At 39.2% G+C, this 21,222-nt stretch overlaps 1 protein-coding gene across 1 annotated transcript in view; it reads right to left on the reverse strand.

The window, feature by feature from the left end:
* FSIP2 (fibrous sheath interacting protein 2) overlaps nucleotides 1-21,222 on the reverse strand; it is a 126,037-nt gene that overhangs the window by 42,969 nt on the left and 61,846 nt on the right. The window lies entirely within an intron of this gene.

Below are 21,222 nucleotides of genomic sequence, written 5' to 3' on the forward strand. Positions count from 1 at the left end.
TCAAGTTGGTTTATTCTGTGCTACAGTAAAATACTTTTTGTATAAGTTTCCATTTGACTCCCATTCCCTCAGAAGCTTTTTCTCCCCCCCAACATTTATTGCTAGGATAAATGAATTTCTGGTTAAAAAAAAAAAAAAAAAAGATCACTAACTAGCTATCCAGGCACATTACAGGCAAGTATTTCGGCAAGAAGAAATATGGTGTCTACAATCCAGCAAAATTACTTTAAAATGAACCAGATTATTTCTAACAAAGCATTTCTCAAACAGATGCGGTCAAAACATTTGGGTGCCTTCAGAGGCATCTGTCTAGCTAAGATGTAAGGATGGAAAAGAAGCCATCTCTCCTCCCCTTCCCTGCTGCAGGGGTGAGCCTGTGATGTGTATATATGGAAACGACTACAGCTAATTGCTAAGAATCATTTGATAGGCAACAAAAAAGTTCATGCTTTACAGAGATTGAGTGGGTTTGTATCCAACAAAAAAGTATCGATGGAAACTGTTAAGAAGGCTGAGAAAAGGTGATGCACTGAGGGAACAAATGAATTTAGATTGAAAACAAGGGCAATCTAGAACTGAGTCTCAAAGAGTCAGGAGGGCTGAGCAAGAATAGGTGTTGGAGAATCCCTCATTTTGGGCTGGAAATAACAACTCAGGGACCAGATTTGAATGACAGTTTCCTTAGTGGTCAGTGGTGCTGTCCTACATTTAAACTGGACCAACAGTAGAAACAAAATCTATCTGTTTCTATATACCTCAAATTATGTACTGAAAAAATTTTTTTATTCATTTATTTTTGGCTGCATTGGGTCTTCATTGCTGTGTGCGGGCTTTCTCTAGCTGCAGCAAGTGGGGGCTACTCTTCGTTGGGGTACGCAGGCTTCTCATTGTGGTGGCTTCTCTTGTCGCAGAACATGGGCTCTAGGTGCATGGGCTTCAGTAGTTGTGGCGTGTGGGTGCAGTAGTTGTGGCTCACAGGCTCTAGAACGCAGGCTTAGTAGTTTAGTTGCTCCATGGCATGGGGGATCTTCCCTGGCCAGGGCTCAAACCTGCGTCCCCTGCATGGGCAGGCAGATTCTCAACCACTGGGCCACCAGGGAAGCCCCTGAAAATATATTTTGGACTCACAAAACATCCTCTTGCCTATAATAAACTAATAGTATGTTTTAAATTGTTATTACTCTTAAAACATAAAAAGCAATAAGTACAAGTAATTGGCAGCAAAGCCTGGAAGGCTGGCTTGTAGACAGGAGGATAAACAATAGGATTCCTGTAATGGAGCTGTTCACACCCAAAATATTGCCTTAAGTTAGTTAGAATTATTCCCATTTCAGACCAACATTGAAAGATAAGTTAACACCTACGTAGCATACTCTCTCCTGACACATTAAAGACTGTTTACGGGCACCCCAAGGAAAGCTATTTTATTCTGCTCTAATCCCTGAATCTCCTAATACATTTTTGCATTTATTATACAGACAATGGCTAGTGGTCTGAAAAACATATTTTGGGCGATAGCATATGTCATATAATACTTATATAATCACATCCAAAATCAAATATTTTAAGAACAAAGCAACTGTTCTAATCTACTATGACATATAAACTAAGACATTCAACATATATTATTTTTCTTAGTACCAGAGATAATAAACAGTAGCCCTACATTATTAGGCTAGGTATAAGAAAAAGTTTCCAACCTTGATATATGAAAGATATTCCTAAAATTTTCTATGTAGTAAAATACGATAAATAGAACCTAGTTTGCAGTTGCTTTCCATTATAATATTAAACTGAGAAATATTCTCCTGAATCAAAGTTTTCATTTTGCTACATGTTCTATGAATTGAGTCCATGTGAGAAAGTATGTCAGAATATATGTTGTTTTCAAACCTCTCTCTCTTTCCTAACTGGTCTGACTGGATCCAGAATTAGGCCTTATAAAAATACCCTCTTATCCAAGTCTCAGCTCATAGGTGACCAGGTCCTTTCTATGTGACTGGGTGCTTCCCACCAAACTGGCTAGAGACAAACCCAGGCATCCCAACTCATCAGCGAAGTCTGTGAAGTGATTTTGTTAATGGCTTCCCATGACAGACTGGGTTTATGATTATTTGATGGCTAGGTCCCTTAATGACCCTTCCCTGACTTCTTGCTCATCCCCATGAGACATCTTCCTGAAGAGGCAAAATTATATTTTGATGAGAACTTTAGACTACTGTGAAATCTAAGAATTAACTTAAAGTAAACTTATTAAAGAAGAAAAAAAGGGCAAAGAGGGACACTAATCAATAAATGATTACTCATTGTTTGATTCATAGAGTTTTTTTTCCTATTATGACACATACAAGTGTATCGTTAATATGCTGCTTTATCAATGAGTTTTATGATACATACTTTTTCTTGCAAGCAGTTTTGTAGGAGATTCTGTTGTCTGTAAAGTCAAGAAAGGTTGATGATTTAGTTATTATTTAGGGTCAAGAATTTATGTAGCTTTTTCCAAAACTTCTAATCAGTGAATCAGTTTTTTCTCTTTATATCTAAGAGATTTTTAAAAGAAATTCAAAAGAATAAACGTTTTTATTGTCCACCCCCACCACCTATTTCTCTTCCTTCTTTCATTTTGGCCCACATGATTACTCAGAGGAGTAGAATTGTGGCTGCTGCATAAAAAATATTTGAAAATTCCAATTCTGACCCATGTTAACCATTCCTGCTTTGAGGTTCTCTGGGGAAGGCCACAGACTTGGAGGGAGACAGTGAGCTAGTCCTTTCTGTTTGCTAAAAGACAGCATGAGGTAGCAAGACAATCTGATGAGAGCTTCTGGATAATCCTTACTTACCCTTTCAAATCCCATAGTCCTACCCACACTCTCATCAAACAGTAGTAAGGAATTAAGTGGTGACTAATAACTACAGGTTAAAATCATAAATTTCTAGCCATATTAAATACTAATTTAGATGTAGCCCTTTTCTATGTATGACAATATTCTATCATGTGTTCTAATTAGATTTTTTATCATGATACTAATGAAATAAACAACATAGTTTTCTGAATTGTAAAAATTAAAGAACTCAATGAAAAATATAGAATAACATACAGTTAATGAAACAAGATCTAAGAGTTTAGTTCTGATTTATTTTTGTATATTTCAGATATTTATTTTCATAAATTTCAACATAGGTCCTTTGCTTATCTTCTTCCTGCTTTCTTAAGAGAAAATTGATATACCTTTTTTACTTTTTCTAGGCCTGTACTTTACATTATAAAATTAGACACTGAGTTTGTGTTGTGCAGTGATGAGAGCTGGGATCCTGCTCCAATAGCAGTGAGCATCACTGACCTGTGAAGACCACACGCAGAGGAAACAAACTTGGACTGAAATCAGTGATAGCTTACTCATCAACTGTGTTCTCCCAAGATCTCAGAAGAACATGTATACAGTTAAATGGGTTCCTTCAGAAGGGTGGCAAGATGGCCGAGTAGAAGGATTTGAGCTCACCTTCTCTCATGAAAACACCAAAAACACAACTAATGGCTGAAGAACCATCGACAGAAAAGACTGGAACCTATCAAAAAAGATATTCTACATCCAAAGACAAAGAAGAAGCCACAAAAAGATGGTAGAAGGGGTGCTTTCATAATATAATCAAATTCTATACCCACAAGGTTGGCAACCCACAAACTTAATTATATCACAGAGGTTCTCCCACAGGACTGAGAGTTCTGAGTCACACATCAGGTTCCCCAGCCTGGGGGTTTGGCACCAAGAGGAGGAGCCCCCAGAGCATTTGGTTTGAAGGCTAGCAGGTCTTGAGTGCAGGAGCTCCATCGGACTGGGGGAAACAGAGACTCCACTCTTGGAGGGTGCACACAAGGTTTCATGTGCACAGGGACCCAGGGCAAAGCAGTGACTCTGTAGGAACCTGGGCCAGACCTATCTGTGGGTCTTGGAGTGTCTACTGGGGGTCAGCTGTGGCCCACTGGGGGGCAAGAACACTGGTGGCAGAGGCCCCTGGGAAAATTCCTCAGCATGAGCTCTCCCAAAGGTCACTGTTTTGGCACTGAGACCTGGCCCCACCCATTAGCCTGCAGGTTCAAGTGCTGGGATGCCTCAGGCCAGAAAACCAACAGGATGGGAACACAGCCCCACCCATCAACAGACAGGCTGGTTAAAGTCCTCCTGAGCTCCTTGACACAGGCCTGTCTACCAGAGGGACATGACCCAGTTCCACCCAAAGTGGGCAGGTACCAGTCCCTCCTGCCAAGAAGCCTGCATGAGCCCCTGAACCGACCTAACCCACCAGGGGGCAGACACCAGAAGCAAGAACTACAATCCTGCAGCATGCGGAATGGAGACTACAAACACAGACATTCAGGCCAGAAGGGAGTGGTATGATATATGTAAAGTGAAGAAAGGGAAAAATGTACAACCAAGAATACTCAAACCAGCAAGGCTTTCATTCAGATTTGACAGAGAAATCAAAAGCTTTACAGACAAGCAAAATTTAAAAGAATTCAGCACCACCAAACCAGCTTTATGCCAAATGCTGAAGGAGCTTCACTAGGAGGAAAACAAAAGGCCACAGCTAAAAACAAGAAAAGTATGAATGGAAAAGCTCACCAGTATAGGCAAACATACAATAAAGGTAGGAAATCATCCACACACAAATATGATATCAAAACCATGAATCGTGAGAAGAGGAGAGTATAAATGCATGATATATTGGAAATGCATTTGAAATTGAGACCAGCAACTTAAAACAACCTTGCATATATATAGACTTCTTTATCAAAACCTCATGGTAACTGTATCTACAATAGATACATACACAAAAAAGAAAAAGGAATCCAACACTAAAGGTAGTCATCAAATCACAAGAGAAGAGAAGAGGAAGGGAAGAAAAAAACCCTACATAAACAAACCCCCCAAAATTAAGAAAATAGCAAGTAGAGGCAAGACAGGACACGTGCCCCTGAGAGGCTGGGGTATGGGGGCAGTTCCCACGCTCAGAGGGGCCCACACATGGAGAGGGGATCGGCAGGGATGGGGAGAGACTTTTGGGGGATCAGAAGGGAACACAGCCAGCATTTTTCCCATTGGCTCCAGACCCTGGGGTCCCAAGCCTAAACCTTCGCCCCCTGGCTGTGCTGAGCCTAGGCCCTTTCCCTCAATCCCCCAAGGCCTTTTCCGGCATGCCAGTCCTGAGCCTATGCCCTGTCCACCTCACCTAATCCCTGACCCCCCATCGAGGTCTTTTCTGGCCCTTTTTAATTTTTGGTTGCTGTTGTGGTTTGGTTTTGCCTTGTTGTTTCATTTATATTTTTATTTTTTCTAATGTATTTTTTATTCTAATTTTATTTTTTATTCTTTGTTGTTGTTCTCCTTTTTGTTTGTTGCCAATTTTTTTTTTTTTTTTTTTTTTGGCTGTGCCACGCAGCTTGCAGGATCTTGGTTTCCCAGGCCAGGGGTCAGACCTTAGCTCCTGTGGTGGGAGCACTGAGTCCAAACCACTGGACTAACAGAGAACCTCAGACCCCAAGGAATATTAATTGCTGTGAGCTCTCTGGGAGGTCCTCATCTTACCAAGACCCAGCTCTACCCAACTGCCTGCAAACTCCAGTGCTGGATGCCTCAAGCCAAACAACCAGGAAGAGAAGAACATAACCCCACCCATCAAAAAAAATGAGATGACAAAAAAATATGTTACTGATGAAGGAGCAAGGTAAAAAACTACAAGACCAAATAAATGAAGAGGAAATAGGCAAGCCACCTGAAAAACATTTCAGAGTAATGACCATAAAGATGATCCAAAATCTCAGAAATAGAATGGAGGTACGAATCGAGAAAATACAAAAAATGTTTAACAAGGATGTAGAAGAACTAAAGAACAAACAAACAGTGATAACTGAAGTAAAAAATACACTAGAAGGAATCAATAACAGAAGAACAAATAAGTGAGCTAGAAGATAGAATGGTGGAAATCACTGCTGAGGAGCAGAATAAAGAAAAAAGAATGAGAAGAAATGAGGACAGTCTCAGAAACCTCTAGGACAACATTAAATGCACCAACATTTGAATTATAGGGGTTCCAGAAGAAGAAGAGAAAGAGAAAGGGTCTGAGAAAATGTTTGAAGAGATTATAGTCGAAAACTTCCCTAACATGGGAAATAGGCACCCAAGTCCAGGAAGCACAGAGAGTCCCATACAGAATAAATACAAGGAGATACACACCAAGACACATTAATCAAACTAACAAAAATTAAATTCAAAGAAAAAACATTAAAAGCAGCAAGGGAAAAGCAACAAATAACATACAAGGGAATACCCATAAAGTTATCAGCTGATTTTTCAGCAGAAACTCTGCCAGCCAGAAGGGAGTGGCAGGAAATACTTAAAGTGATGAAAGGGAAAAACCTACAACCAAGATTACTCTACTCAACAAGGACCTCATTCAGATTCAACAGAGAAATCAAAAACTTTACAGACAAGCAAGACAAGAAAATTCAGCACCACCAAAACAGCTTTACAACAAATGCTAAAGGAACTTCTCTAGGCGGGAAACACAAGAGAAGAAAAAGACCTACAGAAACAAACCCAAAACAATTAAGAAAATGGTAATAGGAACATATGTATTGATAATTACCTTGAATGTAAATGGATTAAATGCTCCAACCAAAACACACAGCCTGGCAAATGATAAAAAAACAAGACCCATATCTATGCTATCTACAAGAGACCCACTTCAGACCTAGGGACACATACAGACTGAAAGTGAGGGGATGGAAAAAGCCATTCCATGCAATTGGAAATCAAAGAAAGCAGGAGGAGCAATACTCATATCAGAAAAAATAGACTTTAAAGACTGTTACAAGAGATAAGGAAGGACACTACATAATGATCAAGTGGTTCAATCCAAAAAGAAGATGTAACAATCAAATATTTATGCACCCAACATAGGAGCACCTCAATATACAAGGCAAATGCTAACAGCTGTAATAGGGGAAATTTACAGTAACACAATAATAGTGGGGGACTTTGGTTTCCCACTGAAACCAATGGGCAGATCAGCCAGACAGAAAATAAGGAAACACAAGCTTTAAATGACACAACAGACTAGATAGACTTGCTATTTATAGGACATTCCACACAAAAGGGACAGAATACACTTTCTTCTCAAGTGCACATGGAACATTCTCCAGGACAGATCACATCTTGGGTCACAAGTGAAGCTTCGGAAAATTGAAGAAAATTGAAATTGTATCAAGTGTCTTTTCTGAACACAATACTATGAGATTAGAAATCAAAGGAAAAAAACTGTAAAAAACACAAACACATGGAGGCTAAATAGTACACTACTAAACAACCAAGAGATCACTGAAGAAATCAAAGAGGAAAGAAAAAATACATAGAAACAAATAACAATGAAGACACAACAACCCAAAACCTATGGGATGCAGCAAAAGCAGTTCTAAGAAGGAAGTTGACAGCAATTCAATCTCACCTTGAGAAACAAGAACAATCTCAAATAAGCAATCTAACCTTACACCTAAAGCAACTAGAGAATGAAGAACAAAGACAACTGAAAGTCAGTAAAAGGAATGAGATCATAAAAATCAGAGCAGAAATAAATGAAATAGAAATTAAGATAACAATAGCAAAGATCAAAAACTAGAAGTTGGTTCTTTGAGAAGATAAACAAAATTGATAAACCTATAGCCAGACTCATCAAGAAAAAAAGGGAGGACTCAATAAAATTAGGAATGAAAAAGGAGAAATTACAACTTCCACTGCAGAAATACAAAGGATCATAAGAGACTGCTACAGGCAACTATATGCCAATAAAATGGACAACCTGCAAGAAATGGACAAATTCTTGGAAAGGTACAACTTTCCAAGACTGAACCAGGAAGAATTAGAAAATATAAACAGACCAATCACAAGTAACGAAATTGAAACTGTGATTAAAAATCTTCCAACAAACAAAATCCAGGACCAGATGGCTTCACAGGCCAATTCTATCAAACATTTAGCGTAGAGCTAACACCAATTCTTCTCAAACTCTTCCAAAAAATTGCAGAGGGAGGAACACTCCCAAACTCATTCTATGAAGCCACTGTCACCCAAAACCAGACAAAAATATCACAAAGAAAATTACAGACCAATAATACTGATGAACATAGAATGAAAAAATCCTCAACAGAGTACTAGCAAACAGAATCCAACAGCACATTAAAAGGATCCTACACCATGATCAAGTTGGATTTATCCCAGGGATGCAAGGATTCTTCAATATACACAAAACAATCAATGTGATACACCATTTTAACAAATTGAAGAATAAAAACCATATGATCATCTCAATAGATGCAGGAAAAGGTTTTGACAAAATTCAACACCCATTTATGATAAAAACTCTCCATAAAGAAAAGACTGGAACCTATCAAAAAAGATATTCTACATCCAAAGACAAAGAAGAAGCCACAAAAAGATGGTAGAAGGGGTGCTTTCATAATATAATCAAATTCTATACCCACAAGGTTGGCAACCCACAAACTTAATTATATCACAGAGGTTCTCCCACAGGACTGAGAGTTCTGAGTCACACATCAGGTTCCCCAGCCTGGGGGTTTGGCACCAAGAGGAGGAGCCCCCAGAGCATTTGGTTTGAAGGCTAGCAGGTCTTGAGTGCAGGAGCTCCATCGGACTGGGGGAAACAGAGACTCCACTCTTGGAGGGTGCACACAAGGTTTCATGTGCACAGGGACCCAGGGCAAAGCAGTGACTCTGTAGGAACCTGGGCCAGACCTATCTGTGGGTCTTGGAGTGTCTACTGGGGGTCAGCTGTGGCCCACTGGGGGGCAAGAACACTGGTGGCAGAGGCCCCTGGGAAAATTCCTCAGCATGAGCTCTCCCAAAGGTCACTGTTTTGGCACTGAGACCTGGCCCCACCCATTAGCCTGCAGGTTCAAGTGCTGGGATGCCTCAGGCCAGAAAACCAACAGGATGGGAACACAGCCCCACCCATCAACAGACAGGCTGGTTAAAGTCCTCCTGAGCTCCTTGACACAGGCCTGTCTACCAGAGGGACATGACCCAGTTCCACCCAAAGTGGGCAGGTACCAGTCCCTCCTGCCAAGAAGCCTGCATGAGCCCCTGAACCGACCTAACCCACCAGGGGGCAGACACCAGAAGCAAGAACTACAATCCTGCAGCATGCGGAATGGAGACTACAAACACAGACATTCAGGCCAGAAGGGAGTGGTATGATATATGTAAAGTGAAGAAAGGGAAAAATGTACAACCAAGAATACTCAAACCAGCAAGGCTTTCATTCAGATTTGACAGAGAAATCAAAAGCTTTACAGACAAGCAAAATTTAAAAGAATTCAGCACCACCAAACCAGCTTTATGCCAAATGCTGAAGGAGCTTCACTAGGAGGAAAACAAAAGGCCACAGCTAAAAACAAGAAAAGTATGAATGGAAAAGCTCACCAGTATAGGCAAACATACAATAAAGGTAGGAAATCATCCACACACAAATATGATATCAAAACCATGAATCGTGAGAAGAGGAGAGTATAAATGCATGATATATTGGAAATGCATTTGAAATTGAGACCAGCAACTTAAAACAACCTTGCATATATATAGACTTCTTTATCAAAACCTCATGGTAACTGTATCTACAATAGATACATACACAAAAAAGAAAAAGGAATCCAACACTAAAGGTAGTCATCAAATCACAAGAGAAGAGAAGAGGAAGGGAAGAAAAAAACCCTACATAAACAAACCCCCCAAAATTAAGAAAATAGCAAGTAGAGGCAAGACAGGACACGTGCCCCTGAGAGGCTGGGGTATGGGGGCAGTTCCCACGCTCAGAGGGGCCCACACATGGAGAGGGGATCGGCAGGGATGGGGAGAGACTTTTGGGGGATCAGAAGGGAACACAGCCAGCATTTTTCCCATTGGCTCCAGACCCTGGGGTCCCAAGCCTAAACCTTCGCCCCCTGGCTGTGCTGAGCCTAGGCCCTTTCCCTCAATCCCCCAAGGCCTTTTCCGGCATGCCAGTCCTGAGCCTATGCCCTGTCCACCTCACCTAATCCCTGACCCCCCATCGAGGTCTTTTCTGGCCCTTTTTAATTTTTGGTTGCTGTTGTGGTTTGGTTTTGCCTTGTTGTTGTTTCATTTATATTTTTATTTTTTCTAATGTATTTTTTATTCTAATTTTATTTTTTATTCTTTGTTGTTGTTCTCCTTTTTGTTTGTTGCCAATTTTTTTTTTTTTTTTTTTTTTGGCTGTGCCACGCAGCTTGCAGGATCTTGGTTTCCCAGGCCAGGGGTCAGACCTTAGCTCCTGTGGTGGGAGCACTGAGTCCAAACCACTGGACTAACAGAGAACCTCAGACCCCAAGGAATATTAATTGCTGTGAGCTCTCTGGGAGGTCCTCATCTTACCAAGACCCAGCTCTACCCAACTGCCTGCAAACTCCAGTGCTGGATGCCTCAAGCCAAACAACCAGGAAGAGAAGAACATAACCCCACCCATCAAAAAAAATGAGATGACAAAAAAATATGTTACTGATGAAGGAGCAAGGTAAAAAACTACAAGACCAAATAAATGAAGAGGAAATAGGCAAGCCACCTGAAAAACATTTCAGAGTAATGACCATAAAGATGATCCAAAATCTCAGAAATAGAATGGAGGTACGAATCGAGAAAATACAAAAAATGTTTAACAAGGATGTAGAAGAACTAAAGAACAAACAAACAGTGATAACTGAAGTAAAAAATACACTAGAAGGAATCAATAACAGAAGAACAAATAAGTGAGCTAGAAGATAGAATGGTGGAAATCACTGCTGAGGAGCAGAATAAAGAAAAAAGAATGAGAAGAAATGAGGACAGTCTCAGAAACCTCTAGGACAACATTAAATGCACCAACATTTGAATTATAGGGGTTCCAGAAGAAGAAGAGAAAGAGAAAGGGTCTGAGAAAATGTTTGAAGAGATTATAGTCGAAAACTTCCCTAACATGGGAAATAGGCACCCAAGTCCAGGAAGCACAGAGAGTCCCATACAGAATAAATACAAGGAGATACACACCAAGACACATTAATCAAACTAACAAAAATTAAATTCAAAGAAAAAACATTAAAAGCAGCAAGGGAAAAGCAACAAATAACATACAAGGGAATACCCATAAAGTTATCAGCTGATTTTTCAGCAGAAACTCTGCCAGCCAGAAGGGAGTGGCAGGAAATACTTAAAGTGATGAAAGGGAAAAACCTACAACCAAGATTACTCTACTCAACAAGGACCTCATTCAGATTCAACAGAGAAATCAAAAACTTTACAGACAAGCAAGACAAGAAAATTCAGCACCACCAAAACAGCTTTACAACAAATGCTAAAGGAACTTCTCTAGGCGGGAAACACAAGAGAAGAAAAAGACCTACAGAAACAAACCCAAAACAATTAAGAAAATGGTAATAGGAACATATGTATTGATAATTACCTTGAATGTAAATGGATTAAATGCTCCAACCAAAACACACAGCCTGGCAAATGATAAAAAAACAAGACCCATATCTATGCTATCTACAAGAGACCCACTTCAGACCTAGGGACACATACAGACTGAAAGTGAGGGGATGGAAAAAGCCATTCCATGCAATTGGAAATCAAAGAAAGCAGGAGGAGCAATACTCATATCAGAAAAAATAGACTTTAAAGACTGTTACAAGAGATAAGGAAGGACACTACATAATGATCAAGTGGTTCAATCCAAAAAGAAGATGTAACAATCAAATATTTATGCACCCAACATAGGAGCACCTCAATATACAAGGCAAATGCTAACAGCTGTAATAGGGGAAATTTACAGTAACACAATAATAGTGGGGGACTTTGGTTTCCCACTGAAACCAATGGGCAGATCAGCCAGACAGAAAATAAGGAAACACAAGCTTTAAATGACACAACAGACTAGATAGACTTGCTATTTATAGGACATTCCACACAAAAGGGACAGAATACACTTTCTTCTCAAGTGCACATGGAACATTCTCCAGGACAGATCACATCTTGGGTCACAAGTGAAGCTTCGGAAAATTGAAGAAAATTGAAATTGTATCAAGTGTCTTTTCTGAACACAATACTATGAGATTAGAAATCAAAGGAAAAAAACTGTAAAAAACACAAACACATGGAGGCTAAATAGTACACTACTAAACAACCAAGAGATCACTGAAGAAATCAAAGAGGAAAGAAAAAATACATAGAAACAAATAACAATGAAGACACAACAACCCAAAACCTATGGGATGCAGCAAAAGCAGTTCTAAGAAGGAAGTTGACAGCAATTCAATCTCACCTTGAGAAACAAGAACAATCTCAAATAAGCAATCTAACCTTACACCTAAAGCAACTAGAGAATGAAGAACAAAGACAACTGAAAGTCAGTAAAAGGAATGAGATCATAAAAATCAGAGCAGAAATAAATGAAATAGAAATTAAGATAACAATAGCAAAGATCAAAAACTAGAAGTTGGTTCTTTGAGAAGATAAACAAAATTGATAAACCTATAGCCAGACTCATCAAGAAAAAAAGGGAGGACTCAATAAAATTAGGAATGAAAAAGGAGAAATTACAACTTCCACTGCAGAAATACAAAGGATCATAAGAGACTGCTACAGGCAACTATATGCCAATAAAATGGACAACCTGCAAGAAATGGACAAATTCTTGGAAAGGTACAACTTTCCAAGACTAAACCAGGAAGAATTAGAAAATATAAACAGACCAATCACAAGTAACGAAATTGAAACTGTGATTAAAAATCTTCCAACAAACAAAATCCAGGACCAGATGGCTTCACAGGCCAATTCTATCAAACATTTAGCGTAGAGCTAACACCAATTCTTCTCAAACTCTTCCAAAAAATTGCAGAGGGAGGAACACTCCCAAACTCATTCTATGAAGCCACTGTCACCCAAAACCAGACAAAAATATCACAAAGAAAATTACAGACCAATAATACTGATGAACATAGAATGAAAAAATCCTCAACAGAGTACTAGCAAACAGAATCCAACAGCACATTAAAAGGATCCTACACCATGATCAAGTTGGATTTATCCCAGGGATGCAAGGATTCTTCAATATACACAAAACAATCAATGTGATACACCATTTTAACAAATTGAAGAATAAAAACCATATGATCATCTCAATAGATGCAGGAAAAGGTTTTGACAAAATTCAACACCCATTTATGATAAAAACTCTCCATAAAGTGGGCATAGAGGGAAACTACCTCAACATAATAAAGGTCATATATGACAAAGCCACAGAAAACATCATTCCCAATGGTGAAAAACTGAAGGCATTTCATCTAAGATCAGGAACAAGACAAGGATGTCCACTCTCACCACTATTATTCAACATAGTTTTGGAAGTCCTACCTGTGGCACTCAGAGAAGAAAAATAATAGGAATTCAAATTGGAAAAGACAACGTAAAAGTGTCACTCTTTATAGGTGACATATTATATATAGAGAATCCTAAAGATGCTACCAGAAAAGATGCTACTACTAGAGCTAATCAATGAATTTGGTAAAGTTGCATGATACAAAATTAATGCACAGAAATCTCTTGCACCTCCTATACACTAACAATGAAAGATCAGAAAGAGAAACTAAGGAAATAAACCTAAGTAAGGAGGCAAAAAACCTGTACTCAGAAAACTATAAAACACTGATGAAAGGAATCAAAGACGACACAAACAGATGGAGAGATATACCATGTTCCTGGATTGGAAGAATCAATATTGTGGAAATGACTATCATACCCAGGGCAATCTACAGAGTCAGTGCAAGACCTATCAAATTGCCCGTGGCATCTTTCACAGAACTAGAACAAAAACTTTTACAATTTGTATGGAAACACAAAAGACCCGTAATAGGTAAAGCAATCTTGAGAAGGAAATGCAGAGCTGGAGGAATCAGGATGCCTGATTTCAGGCTATACTACAAAGTACAGTAATCAAGACAGTATAGTACAGGCACAATAATAGAAATATAGATCAATGGAATAGGATAGAAAGCCCAGAAATAAACCCATGCACCTGTGGTCACCTAATCTATGACAAAGGAGGCAGGAACATACAATGGAAGACAGACAGTATCTTCCATAAGTGATGCTGGGAAAACTGGACAGCTACATGTAAAAGAATCAAATTCAAACTCTACCTAACACCATACACAAAAATAAACTGAAAATGGATTAAAGAACTAAATGTAAGGCCGGACACTATAAAACTCTTAGATGAAAACATAGGAAAAACACTGACATAAGTCACAGCAAGATCTTTTTTGACCCACTTCCTACAGTAATGGAAATAAAAACAAAAATAAACAAATGGGACCAATTAAACCTAAAAGCTTTTTCACAGCAAAGGAAACCATAAACAGGATGAAAAGACAACCCTCAGAATGGGAAATATTCTGAGAAAATATTTGCAAATGAAACAACAAAGGATTAATCTCCAAAATATACGAACAGCTCAAGCAGCTCAATATCAAAAAAAACCAAACAACCAAATCCAAAAATGGGCAGAAGATCTAAATAGACATTTCTCCAAAGAAGACATACAGATGGCCTGGAGGCACATGGAAAGCTGCTCAACAACACAATTATTAGAGAAATGCAAATCAAAACTATAATGAGGTATTACCTCACACCAGCCAGAATGGACGACATCAAAAAATCTACAACAAATGCTGGAGAGGGTGTGAAGAAAAGGGAACCCTCTTGCACTGTTGGTGGGAATGTAAACTGATACAGCCACTATGGAGAACAGTATGGAGGTTCCTTAAAAAACTAAAAATAGAACTACCATATGACCCAGCAATCCCACTACTGGGCATAAACCCTGAGAAAACCATGATTCAAAATGAGACATGTACCCCAATGTTCATAGCAGCATGACTTACAATAACCAGGACATGGAAACAACCTAAATGTCTATTGATAGATGAATGGATAAAGAAAATGTAGTACATACATACAGTGGTATATTACTCAACTATAGAAAGGAACAAAATTGGGTCATTTGTAGAGATTTGGATGAACCTAGAGTGTGTCATACAGAGTGAAGTCAGAAAGAGAAGAACAAATATTGCATATTAATGCATTATGTGGAATTGAGAAAAATGGTACAGATGAAACCTATTTGCAGCGCAGGGATAGAGATGAAGACATAGAGAAAGCAGGTGTGGACATGGCAGGAAGGGGAGGATGGGATGAATTGGGAGATTAGGATTAACATAAATATACTACCATGTGTAAAATAGATAGCTAGTGGGAACCTGCTGTAGAGCACAGAGAGCTCAGCTCAATGCTCTATGATGACCTAGATAGCTGGGAGGGGTGGTGGGTGGGAGGGAGGTCCAAGAGGGAGTGGATATATGTATACATATAGCTGATTCACTTCATTGTACAGCAGGAACTAGCACACTGTCAAGCAATTATACTCCAATTAAAAAAAAGATTAAATAAGTAAATAAATAACCTAGGGGTAGTAGAAAGCATGTAGAAGGTACTCAATTAAGATCTGCTGACCAATGAAGGCTTATTAATGAACAGACTCCAGTGGAACTTTTCTGAAAGAAAACAACGAGTAAATTAGTATCACCCACATTCAGTGCCCTCCGTGTCTTCAGTTCAACAAGCCAAGCCCCAGGGACACAAATATGAACAAGATGTAGTCCCTGATCTTAAGGAGTGTACAGACTTGTGGGGACACAGATGTGTAGGCAACTGTAATATTTACAAAACACATGGGCACGTCTTATCTCATTTACATCATGAGAACCCAAGGTAGCTGGTATAACACGTGACTTTATACTCAATGTTTAGAAGAGAAACTGAGGTTAAGTGACTTGTCCAAGATCACTCCAGTAGTACGTGGAGTTGTAACAAGAACCCAGTTCTGCTGACTCTAAACCAAGGGCTCTTTCTGCTGCACACTAATGTTCTAGCATAACATGCTTATTTCCCAGTGCCAGTGACGATGGAGAAATCCAGCTCATGAAAAGCATTGATATCTAGTGAGTGAGAGGCAGGCATTGATGGCATCAAGGAAGGCAGGCTTTGAAAAGCACCTGTGAATAATTATTTTTCTTCTCATTAACTATAATTTTTCAAATACCAAAAAGAATTTGAGGTTACTTTTGACAAAGCATGATAGCATATATATTTTTTTATGTTTAAAAGAATAAAGTAATGAACAGAAATAGAGATGAAATCCCTGTGTCAGAAAATTGAGGGTAAGAATAGGTGGGCATAACTCTTAGCTCTGAGCTTCCTGAGAGACAAAGCAAACTGGGAAGTGACAAGGTTCTTGTATATAAAAGGAGGTGGACTAATTTTAATTTTAGCATATATTATCACCATTTGTCCTCTGATTTCTGAATCACACAGCAAAAATCAGTATTCTTACAGAAAACATTGATTTGAAAGTATAGCATTTTACCAATAAAAAAAGTGAATTTGTTATATTTGTAAATTCTGTGGGTTGATCAGAAAAAGATTTGGAAATTTGGTAACAACATACTCAATAGCACATGATTGCCAACATTAATGGTTTGGTCTGTTCTGTAAAGGAAAATGGGAGAAATGGCATCCAGTTTAGAAGGATCATGCAGCAGAGTATCAGAAATGTAATGGGGATAGGGGGGTGAGAAAAAGATTGCCCTCTTCATAAACAGTACACATTTCAAGTTAACTGAGTGAACAATAGCCAAAATGCCACATCAAACACAAGATGACATTCACCAGCTATAAGGATATTTCATCATTCATTCACTCATTCCACAAACAGTTACTGAGTGTCCAGAGTGGGCATTCAAGCCCTGTCCTTAAGGATGAAGACAGAGCAGTGAACAACACAGACAAAAATGCCTGCCTTCGCCAAGCTTTCATGAGGCAAAGCCTAGCATGTAGCACAAATTAAAGATGGATGTGTAAGTACTTTGTCTATGAGAGAGCTGGAGTTCCCACAGTCACACTGGCATCCAAATGAGACATCCTAAAAAGGCTACAGCCCTGTGTTACTGCAGACTGTGAAACACATGCTTGGTTTTTGTCACAGAACTATCTAGAGCATAGGGGCAGCTAGGAAGGGAGGTGCAAACACCGATCCTAACTGCCGTAAAACAGGGCTGAAGAGTGGGTCCCACCTTTGAAGCTCACATCGGATGGAGGGTGGGCCAACCCTCCCGCTGCAGAAGTAGCCAACAAGCACCTCCTTCAGTTTGAGGAAATGGTCCTCTCCTGCTATAAAGATGGCTTTAAGGAGCAGTTGTGGGGTGGGGGGAGCTACAGCAGCCACAGAAGCTGTTAGACAAGGTAAAAAAAAAAATATATATATATATATATATTTATATATGGTTTTTTTAAGACCCATACATGCATTTATTCAACTAATATTTATTAAATCCTCACTACATATGCAAAAAACACCGTGGTAGGAACTAGGGGAAGAGAGAGGGGAGTGGGTGGAGACATGGTTCCTGCCCTCATGTCTCTTACCTGCTAGAAAGAGAGTCAGACATTGAACAACTCATCAATTAATTAAAAGTAGAACATCTACTAGGAAGAACGATTGGAGTCTATAAGAACTTTAAAAGGGCAAATTAACCTAGTGCCAAAGATAACAGAAACCCTTTACACAATCCCACTCACTTTCTCACTCTCTCCTCTCCCTCTCCTCCATTCCGTCCCCTCCCCCATCCCTCCTCTCTCAGACACACATGCACACACACTTGTGGGCACACAGGTGCATACACAGGCACACATAGCTATGATGTAATCAGGCACCTCTTTGTCTTCCTTTCAAAGAGACAATTTTTGAGCTATAAATACTAAAGATACTATTCATTCTGGCTTTTAGGCTAACAGGCTGCAACCCTGGCAAAACCATACCAAAATTCCTACTCTGAGTTAGGATGCAGTCAGGTCTAGATGAAAAAAGGAATGTTTCAACTGATTACATCTTCAAATATTTCCTAGTTATTTGAGTTTATGGTTGTGATTGTCCTTCTTGATACTTAATTAGAATGTACAGGCCTCAGATATGAGCTTGCAGGAGACAGACAGTGTTCAAAATGAAAATGACAGCTTTCCATTGGCTTGTGTGCTGTTCTATAGCAGCTCAGTGTCAGGTGCTGAAGTTAAGCTAAACTACATAAAACCAGAAGATGTAAAGGCTAAAGTTGAAAAATTAAAACTTAGAGTCTACATATACTGAACTTTGGCTATTCAGTTATAAAGTCAAATTGGAAAAAAAGCATAATAAAAACAAGTAAGGAACATAATTTTGGACAAAGCATTGAGCTGGGCAGATTTTAAAACTTTTCAATTAAGTTATATAACTACAAAATATTTGTGGTAGATAAAAATGAGAAAATACAGGTATAGAGATAAAAATACAGCCATATTTAATAACCGAAGCACTTTCCATAAAATGACTATATCAAAGTATTTAACCAATTCTTTATTATTGGGCATTTATGCTTTTGCCTAATCTTTATTAACACAAATGTTTCAATGAACACCTTTATATATGCATTTCTGCACATCTCTCATTATTTTTTTAAAATAAATTCTTAGAAGTGGAATTTCTTAGCTGGGCAGTATTCAGATGTTTAAAATCAGAATTAAAGCAATAGCCAACTTCAGAAAACAGAAATCATAAGTAACACAATAACAGTGGGGGACTTTCACACTCCACTTTCATCAATGGACAGTTCATCCAGAGAGAAAATCAATAAGGAAACACAGGCTTTAAATGACACATTAAACCAGATACGACTTAATTGATATTTATAGGACATTCCATCCAAAAGCAGCAGAATACACATTCTTCTTAAGTGCATATAGAACATTCTGCAGGATAGGCAATGGGGCCACAAAGTGAGCCTTGCTAAATTTAAGAAAATTGAAACCATATCAAGCATCTTTTCCAACTATAACTCTATGAGATTAGAAATTGACTACAAGAAAAAAAATTATAAAAATCACAAGCAAGTAGAAGCTAAAAAATATGTTACTAAAGGACCAAGGGATCACTGAAGAAATCAAACAGGAAATAAAAAAATACCTAGAGACAGGTATTGGAGATTGGTTCAAGATGGCGGAGTGGAAGGATGTGCTCTCAACTCCCTCTTGCGAGAGCACCGGAATCACAACTAACTGCTGAACAATCATCAACAAGACACTAGAACTAACCAAAAAAGATACCCCACATCGAAAGACAAAGGAGAAGCTGCAATGAGATGGTAGGAGTTGCACAATCACAATAAAATCAAATCCCATAGCCGCTGGGTGGGTGACTCACAAACTGGAGAACACTTAAACCACAGAAGTCCACCAGCTGGAGTGAAGGTTCTGAACCCCATAGCAGGCTTCCCAACCTGGGGGTCTGGCAACAGGAGGAGGAATTCCCAGAGAATCAGACTTTGAAGGCTAGTGGGATTTGATTGCAGGACTTCAACAGGATTTGGGGAAACAGAGACTCCACTCTTGGAGGGCACAGACAAAGTAGTGTGTACATCAGGACCCAGGTAAAGGAGCAGTGACCCCATAGGAGACTGAACCAGACCAACCTGCTAGTGTTGGAGGGTCTCCTGTAGAGGTGGGGGCGGGGATGGCTGTGGCTCACCACAGGGACAAGGACACTGGCAGCAGAAGTTCTGGGAAGTACTCCTTGGTGTGAGCCCTTCCAGAGTCTGCCATGAGCCCCACAAAAGAGCCAGGTAGACTCCAGAGCTGGGTCACCTTAGGCCAAACAACCAACATGGAGGGAAGCCAGCCCCACCCATCAGCAGACAAGCCGATTAAAGTTCTACTGAGCTCTTCCCAACAGAGCAACACCCAGCTCTACCCACCACCAGTCCCTCCCATCAGGAAGCTTGCACAAGCCTCTTATCCACCAGAGGGCAGACAGCAGAAGCAAGAAGAACTACAATCCTGCAGCCTGTGGAACGAAAACCACATTCACAGAAAGACAGACAAAATGAAAAGGCAGAGGACTATGTACTAGATGAAGGAAAAAGATAAAACCCCAGAAAAACAACTAAATGAAGTGGAGATAGGCAACCTTTCAGAAAAAGAATTCAGAATAACAATAGTGAAGATGATCCAGGACCTCAGAAAAAGAATGGAGGCAAAGATCCAGAAGATGCAAGAAATGTTTAATGAAGATCTAGAAGAATGAAAGAACAAACAACTAGAAGAATTAAAGAACAAGCAGAGATGAACAATACAATAATTGAAAAATATACTAGAATGAATGAATAGCAGAATAACTGAGGCAGAAGAACAGATAAGTTACCTGGAAGACAGAATGGTGTAATTCACTGCCACAGAACAGAATAAAGGAAAAAGAATGAAAAGAAATGAAGATAGCCTAAGAGACCTCTGGGACAATATTAAATGCAACAACATTCACATTATAGGGGTCCCAGAAGGAGAAGAGAGAGAGAAAGGACCAGAGAAGACATTTGAAGAGATTAAAGTTGAAAATTTCCCTAACATGGGAAAGAAAAAAGCCACCCAAGTCCAGGAAGTGCAGAGAGTATCAGGCAGGATAAACCCAAGGAGAAACACATCAAGAAACATATTGATCAAACTGACAAAAATTAAAGACAAAAACTATTAAAAGCAACAAAGGAAAAATGACAAATAAAATACAAGGGAACTCCCATAAGGTTAACAGCCGATTTCTCAGCAGAAACTCTACAAGCCAGAAGGGCATGGCATGATATATTTAAAGTGATGAAAGGGAAGAACCTAAACCAAGATTACTCTACCCGGCAAGGATCTCATTCAGATTCGAAAGAGAAATCAAAAGCTTTACAGACAAGCAAAAGCTAAGAAAATTCAGCAGCACCAAACCAGCTCTACAACAAATGCTAAAGGAACTTAGCTCTAAGTGGGAAACATAAGAGAAGAAAAGGACCTAAAAAAACAAACCCAAAACAATTAAGAAAATGGTAATAGGAACATACATATCAATAATTACCTTAAAAGTGAATGGATTAAATGCTCCAAACAAAAGACGCAGGCTCACTGAATGGATACAAAAACAAGACCCATATATATGCTGTTTACAAGAGACCCACTTCAGACCAAGGGACACATACAAACTGAA

The sequence above is a fragment of the Delphinapterus leucas genome, chromosome 8, assembly GCF_059928025.1.
Source record: "Delphinapterus leucas isolate spDelLeu-1000000601 "Yukka" chromosome 8, BTC_Dleu_Yukka2, whole genome shotgun sequence".
Lineage (NCBI taxonomy): Eukaryota > Metazoa > Chordata > Mammalia > Artiodactyla > Monodontidae > Delphinapterus > Delphinapterus leucas.